The sequence below is a fragment of the Cupressus sempervirens genome, chromosome 9 (assembly GCF_028749045.1).
Source record: "Cupressus sempervirens isolate cs-2001-9-10 chromosome 9, ASM2874904v1, whole genome shotgun sequence".
In the NCBI taxonomy this organism is placed as follows: domain Eukaryota; kingdom Viridiplantae; phylum Streptophyta; class Pinopsida; order Cupressales; family Cupressaceae; genus Cupressus; species Cupressus sempervirens.
Genome location: NC_143126.1, coordinates 210,509,381 through 210,518,081, shown reverse-complemented (window position 1 = coordinate 210,518,081; position 8,701 = coordinate 210,509,381). Strand labels below are relative to the sequence as shown.

General features: G+C 32.8%; 1 pseudogene; it reads right to left on the bottom strand.

Annotated features, from left to right (window-relative positions):
- Positions 1-6,418: 6,418 nt before the first annotated feature.
- On the bottom strand, positions 6,419-8,304 carry LOC149538240 (chromatin remodeling protein DDM1-like; annotated as a pseudogene).
- Positions 8,305-8,701: the final 397 nt, after the last annotated feature.

Below are 8,701 nucleotides of genomic sequence, written 5' to 3'. Positions count from 1 at the left end.
TCATAGGTAAGGAATTTGAACTTTTTTATTGATTGCCTCCATGAAATGTCATCTAATGGCAAGCCAATATTGCAGGATATGCATATTGATTTGTTGAATATATCTACACACACACACACACATGTATGCACATATGCGTGTGTATATTTATATCAGAGATAATGAGTTAAATATATGTGCTTTGCCAACATCTCTCATCTGTGCCAAAATGGAACCTTTGAAATGGGTTATAGACATCTCTCAAAGCATAAATGATAGAGAACTATTGTTGGATGTTGTTGCCATTAGCTTGGTAGACATGCATGAAAAATGTGGAATCATAGTCTTCCTCTACATAATATAGCATGGTATAGTTAGTACTATTACTACTACTACCACCACTACTGACTAACCTAGCCTCTTGCTGCTCTTACTGGCAACTAAAGTATTGTATGTAAGCCACTTCTACTACACAGTGTATACAAGACCCTACCTTTTTCTTTTCCCTTTCTTCCTTCGCCACTGAAAAAGATCACTGCAGAAACATAGATCACAAGGGCATAGCAAAAGAAAAAATATAAATCCACTCTTGAATCATAAATGAATGAATGAAGGGAAAAAATAGGTGGTGGCATAAGTTATAACACAATCAATCAAAATTTAATGACTTTTAATTCCCGTTCCATTCCACCAACTCAACAAAAGCTTCCATTGTGTAGCCCCCTAGTTTCTCAGTATCATTGATTTGTGTGTATGCAAAAAGGAGAGATAGAAGAGTTTGTGGTCAGAACAACACATCACAACCATGTACAATAACCAACTGCACTTTTTAGTGCTTGGTCATTCATGAATTTATATTCTTACCCAGCTTGGAAAAATCCCAACTATTTCTCATCAAATCCAACCTAGCCTTATACATCAAAACCTCACAAACCAGGAAAACAAAAACCATAATCAGTGTCAGTAGATATACTAAATTCCATGGGAATGTTGTATAGTTGGTGCAGGGGGTTGCAATTGCGTTGCAACTTAGTGCTAACAGGAAGTCAATACCAAAAAGATTGAAATTGTACTGCTCAAATGCGATAAGGGTTATAGTGTTCTTAGGGTGTAATTGATGGTGTTTTTGCACATATTTTTTACAGTTTCAAGAAATTTCATTTTCAAATAAAATTAAATTTCAAACAATTTCATTTTCAAATCACATAAGCCAGGTTTCAAGCAATTACATTTTCAAATCACATAAACTTGAAGCAGTACACATCCTTACCTAGGTAGTGTAGATCATATGTGGGCTTGCAGTGTTGATATCGTTGGCAGAGATTGTGAATTTAGCTTCACATAAACTAGAAGAATGCTGGCAGAGATTGTGGAATTTAGCTTCACATAAACTAGAAGAATGATGGTAGAGATTGTGGAATTAATGTTCACATCTACCAATTGTATTTGCTTGAATATAACTATAAACACAAAAATTCTATATATGTGTGTGTGTGTATGCACATATGTATATATAGATGCAACACACATGCCCATATAAATCTACATATGTACATGTGATAATTGTAGTGCATGCACGTATCCACATATATATCCCAATTTGTGCATATCTTACAATTATGGAATGCTATAAAACCACATTTCTTTGAGGCATTCCACTAAAAATGGTATACATCCATCTAGACACACAGCTATATGCATACATATAGCTATTATATATGTGTGTACATTAACAAACATGCATACATACACACACATACATGCCATCTATATTCTTCCACAACTTGCGTACATGTCCACCAGGCTAGTGGCAGCTACAACATGCAAAAAAAATCTTTATTATTTATGCTTTGCAGCGTATGGATACAAAGCACAATTCAAAGCACGATAATCAATACAAAGCCAATTCAAAGCACAACAATCAATACACTTTGTAGCATATGGATAATTAACAAAGTAGTCAACAACTACAAAAACAATTAAATATGAAGACTGGAATTTGGAATTTGACAAGCTAACCTCAACGAGTGAGACAAAAGTAGCAGCCATCATTGCAACTGCTTGTCCTGCATCAAATATGGGTGCTCCCCATTGGAATGGATAGGGAATCCTTATCCTACAAAATAACAAGAATGAGTGAAAACTATTTTTAAAAATGTTATCTTTTAAAATAAAATTACTATATGATCAAATTAAAGCTATTTTCAAAAATTATCTTTTAAAGAGAGCCAAGAGGAACTTCCTCAACATTCCCCAAAATAACTCAGCACAACACATCATACCGTTCCCCATTAATGTCCAAGTCTAAAAAATGGAACGCTGTAAAGAATAAGCAATAATAGTTAGTTAAAAATTCCTTCTTAAATAAAGAATATGCATATTAAAGGAAAGAATATTCTAGAATTCAAACATTTAAAAGAAATCCCCACCAACGACAATATCTTTGAACATAATCTTTCATACCTCAAGTAGGAGTAATCTTCAGGAGCAAGATAAACACCAATACCATATGCTGGACCACCATTCATTAATCTATTATTGCTAAAAACCACGTAGTATAATTGATTATATACTTGTGTCAGATGCCCCATGCCATGCATATTTAACATTTTCTTTACCACGAGAATTTCTTGTTATCTCAACATGTTTGTTGAAAAATTGCAGCTAAGCCTATCCTAGCCTACCTGTATGTGAATTTTGATAAATACCAGTAACACTGGTTGAAGTCCAATTTTATTTAGGCTAGTAAGGAAACAATTTTTCATAGCTACAAACTCTGTATTTCAATCCATTAATTTGATCAATCTATCCCCTAGATGTTCAAATTCATGAGTCACAAAACTAGAACATTGCTGGGATTCAGAAAGAAAATTGTTATTAATCACATCATCCTTAACCTCATTATGCAATACCTAGCCATTCTCCAATTGAGTTACTTATGTGCCTGTTCGAACCTTAGTTGATGGTTTATCAAACAAATGCTTTGTTTGGAAAATCTTCATTGGTAACTCAGTGACAGGTTCTGGCTTTGGATCTCTATACAATTCATTTTCACTAGTGGGGATCTCAATTGAATATTTCTTGATCAACTCATCTAATTTAGCAACATTCATTGAAGCCACATCAGCTATAGTCTTCAAATTTGGCATTCTTGCTCCTTTTCAAAAGGTATTTTTTGTGGTCATCTCCTTTGCTCGAGGCTAGTTCCTTCATTGGGTGCTTCATTGTCTTTTTTGGTTCTTTGTCAAAAATTCCATTAGGAGTAGCACATTTTGATCTTATTATTAGACCCATCATTATGTAAAATCATAAATCTGGGACATAATTATTACATCGATTGGCTTCATGCTTTTATCTGATGAAGAGTCTCGTAGTGTGACCTCGACCTTCAAATTATGAAGTCTTGTTTCATGATTGACTGGACGAATGAACAATATTTTTATAACGTCAATGAGACCAAACAGCTTATAGGACCATGATAGCCAACAAATAGATAAGCCTGAAAAGACCTAAACAGAAAGTCCTAATTTCAAAATTGTCTCCATCTTATTGTGATTTATGAATTATGTTTTCAACTAATAGCAAACTAGAACCCTTTATAGGACTTGAAGGCCAAGAGTTCCTCAGATTGTTATAATAATAAGTGAAGTCAATAATCCTACAGGTCAAAGTAAACTAGCAATATTATTCAGCACATAAAGGATATGCTTCTACAAATAGGAATACACTCTGCTAAAATTGACACTTATCATTCATATGAGATAAGCAAAGAAAAACATGCTAGTAATTAAAGCAAACTGGAACATTGAAATAGCTATTTTTCTTACTTTTCATTTCAATGGTTTAAGAAGAGAAATTTGTGTGAAATATTCAACACATATCCTAAGCTCAAAACCGAGTAAAAAATTTAGGGAAAAGATTAGCATGCACATCTTAATCCTATTAAGAATGTGTTCGATCCTTATAAGCTTTTATCATCAAGTTGACTAAGTACCCTCCACCTACATGCATTGTGTGTTTCTCAACTTACAATAATTCATTGAATAATAAATAATACTAGAACCACAACAAAGTTATTTCCCTCCCAGTATTAGAACTATATGAAGTATTGGGGTGGGGGGAAATTTTAAGACTATAAATTATCACATATAGTTAGTTTATAACATTATTAGCTTTATTATTAGCAATTCTAACCTATGAGGTTGAGTTATATAAGTTTGTTGTTGGGTGCCAGTCCTTAAGATTGGATTCATTAATTCAAGAATCAATTGCTCTAGAATATTTGATCATAGTTTGCAAATTCTTTTTGATTGCTACCTACATTCAAAACCATAGGTATGCAAACTTGATGCACAATCTACATATAATTTCAAAATGCTACAAAGTAAATAACCAATAATTTATAGAGGAGCTCAAAATTAAAGAAATCAAAGCAGGGATGGACTTGCGACATTGCTAATCTTTTTTGTATGTTAGCACCAAATGGCTAGGCCCTTGAGAAAAATAAAATGGTGAAAATATGATTTCTAAGAAAATCCTAGCATCTCAAAAAATAAACCATCATACATCTCTGATTCAAAAAATGAACCTATAAGCTCACCACTAAAGCTATTGGTTAGGTGGTGGTGGTGGTCCTGTAACCACTAAGGTTAAAACTGGAATTTTGCATGCACAGATCGATCATTCTGATGGGGGAACGGATCAAACATTCAGCCCCCCTCTACTGTACTGTATATAGGATAGAGCCTCCAGCACCGAATATTATGATATTACTAGACCATTGTGATTACATGCTTGTGCCTTCACTGATCCAATATGCTCATAGGTCTAAAACCTCAATTTTATTAAATAGAGATGATGTCTCCCATTTATGGCCTTGTTGGTTCATGTATCCAAGTCAAAAGTGTTTCACATGGGAACAAAGGATATATCGTGCTAGCATCACCGGTCATGTTTAAAATTTTACAAGCCATTTATTTAAAAAAACATTAATTCTAAAAAAAAATCCAAGAGATTTGGACTTCTAGCAGTCTTGAATTTAAATTTTAAAATAGTAGGGCATCAGGTTGAATTGATTCACAAACAACATTAAGTGATAAATGGATTAAAAAACACAACATAGTATGAGTATCAAATTACCTCCTTACTATGAGGATCTAGAGCATTTTTCAACTCAAGCTGTAAAAAATGGTTTTTAAAAATGAGATAAACTCTTTTCCTTTGAAAGGAGGCTTCAATTTTCTCCACATCAAATGATCCTTCAATATAATTAAAAGCTCTTAAAACACTATATTGTTAAATGCACAACATTAATTTCAAATTTCAGTCTTCATCCATCAACGTTTCAATTATACAAGCTACAAGAAAGTAATACCTATTCTACTAGCATATAAAATAAGATAAGAAATCCTGCAACAAAGATTCAACATTCAGGATACCAAAGATTTGTTATACTTCCAGAAATGAGTCTGTGATGCTTCCAAAGATGAGTCAATTTTTCATTTTATTTTTGTTAATCAATGTGCTACTATTAGCTCTAGATGGTACTTAAGGTGTATACAAGTATCCTTATCTCATTGATATTCTTGATAAAATGGACACATGCATTAACATTTATAAATTGAACTGTAATTTTGGAATAAGTGGCTAGGAAATTTGGATTTATTAATGTCACGATTGGCAATGATATTTCACTAAAGTGAAAGGTGTGGCGAAGATAGGATGTCACATCTTGTTTGATTAAAATAGATATCAAGAAGCATGCCAATTCTTTCAATATATCAGAAAGATAGTACAATACAAAATCATAGAAAACACCAAACACCACTTGTATGCACACCATTCCAATGAGACATTTACACAACAATGATTAGCTTGTTGAGACAAGAAGAGCCAAAGAATGGAGATTACTGATTCAATTTCATTGAAAATGTGCCTATTTTTGGAAAGTCATCAACCCCCAATCATGGGAAGTAAATTGAATGTATTTTGAATAATGTAGCATACATTGCTCTATTCCCCAACCCTTGCCCAAAATATAGAAACTTGAGATGCTTTGCCTAGATCATTATATAATTCCCATATCAATGCTCCAAGAAATCTTGAGATTTCTCTCAAAGATAGCACCTGATTTCATTAGAGGTCAATTTATAACAAGGACTTGCAAAATGTCCACATATCCTAACATTCCATAACCGTGGCATTTATTATTCTCTGAATGGTCACAAGTAATTTTATGCTTGTGTTGACCTGCACTACTAGCTCTCATAGTAACCTACATAATAAAAGAGAACTTTGGGAATTTTTAACCATTCTTTGAGAAGTTTCAATTATTTTTCAATTACAAACATCATAGATGTTACAAGAGAAACTTACCAATGATATATGCCTAAGTCACAATCCAAATTTACAAGCATAATAAAAGAGACCTTTATGAATATCACAAAACTACAGATTTTCCACTCCTCTTCATAAGAATTCCACCTACTAGAGTTGTCCAGTAGTCTCCAACAATTGAGCAAACAATCCTTACCTCCACAAAATGAGCTGTGATAAGCTTGTAGACATGTACAGGCTTTGTTTGTCCAACCCTATGACACCAGTCCATTGCTTGCAAATCCATTTGAGGATTCTACATAATCAAACTTATTATAATGATATAATTATAATAAATACATACAAACAAACTTGAATGCAAGTTCACAAAAAAAGTTCCTGCATAATAAATAATTTTTTCTACTCTGTAAACATGCATTAAAAATGCATACCACAATGAAACTAATATGATAAGATGTAAACTTATATATTACCCAGTCACTATCATAAATGATATAGGTATCTGCAACAATGAGATTGATCCTAAGCCCACCAGCTTGTGTGCTTAACAAAAAGATATGAAATTTTCTTTCTGAATCATTAAAATCATTGATCTGTATTGAAAAACACATTAAAGAAGAATTTGTAAGAAAATTGTGCATGCTTAAAGATTGTAGACATAAATAAACAATACTAAAAATATGTGAGATAAGCCATTGTCTCCAAAAACTTGCACATATAATTTATTAATTTTCCTATATATACCATATCAGGTTCATTAAAATTATTTCATAGTGATCCAGCCTTAAGCAAACAAAACTAGTTAGTAGAAACAATTCAATCTAGTTGTATTTGATAACTAAAACATCTAATATAGGGACTGTTATAATAAAGACTTTTCTTGACCAACTTGTCCATTTAGACAATTACACAATACCTGTGCTCTATGATCTTCCAATTTAACTCCTCCATCAATTCGAAAAACCTCGTGTCCTCTTTCAAATAGACAGTATTCCAACAAGTCTAGAACTATTGTCCATTGAGAAAATATCAAAATCTGTAATCAATGTACAATTTTGGCACCATCATAAAATCATGCTTAGAAACTACAAAGTTCATGCCCTAAAACATAGAAGCACATAGAACTTGAGAACAACAAGCAAACTCTTCTCTTGATTGATGTATTACTTGAAATCAACACAAGAAACTTAAGGGTGTAGTAAAAATGAAGGTTAACTAATGCAAAATTTTATTGGTACCTTCTATTTTTGAACTTTCAAATGCAATATAAGTCTGTCTAACAAGCCAAATTTTCCACACTACTGAACCAACTGAGCTACTGGTGGGTAATCAACTGAAGAGAAAGCTCAATGTTAGACATAACACTAAATTAGTTTGTCCCACTAGTAATCAATTTCAAAATAACCAAGCTCAATTACTAATTAAAACCTTACTTGATTGATCAAAATTTGATTCCAATAGATCATGATGGTTGCAGTTCTTTCTCAATTGAATCATCAAATTGTTTAGCTTTGTTTTGATGCCTGTGCCTGAAACCAATGAAGGAAGTCATACCAAGCTTTTTCTATTCAAGAAAATGAGACTGGCTAAATGGATGATAATACAATTTAATAAAAGAACACAACTTATGTAGGATCTCTATAAAATAACTCTTCCAAATTAGAGAACACATTACCCTACCTCTCTTTGCCTTACTTTGCAGGTGGACCTTAAGTGTTTTATTGACTAAACGCTCTTCGATCTATTTTTGATGTTCTGTCATATTTGCATACATGATTATTTCTTTTTTTTTTGGGAGGTTTTGTTCCACCTCTTCCTTTAGTCTTCTGAGGAGAAATGGTCAAAGAATCAAATGAAGATTTGAAATTACCTGAAAAGGCAACTATTGTCAATCTCAAGTACAACAACATAAAACAAATATAAAATTAACTGCTTGAATTTGAAGCATACTTGAACTCTTCTTTTCACCTCTTCTTCCTCCTGACCCATCCCATTGCTCTATCTCTCGCCAATATCAAACCTTAAAGAAATTTGGCATAAATCAACATAGTAAAGTAAGAAAGGCCTTAAATGAGAAGATCACATAATTTCCTACATCAGAGCCCAGAAGTGATCATATCTTAGTGATCACGAAATGATAATAAAGAGTACTAATCACTAGATCTATGAAAATTAATGAATTCATAGATAGGGTCCCCCTCTTAATAATAGAGGGATGGAATGGTGAGAACCCTTAGGTTTTCAAATGTCCCCAATAACTAGATCATGATTGTCATTTATAGCTCATCACTACAATATTGGCACAATATGGAGAGGTACACTTTCTCAAATAGGAATGCCTTTCAAGTAAGAGAAGAAGCAATTATTGGATCAAAATACTAATAAA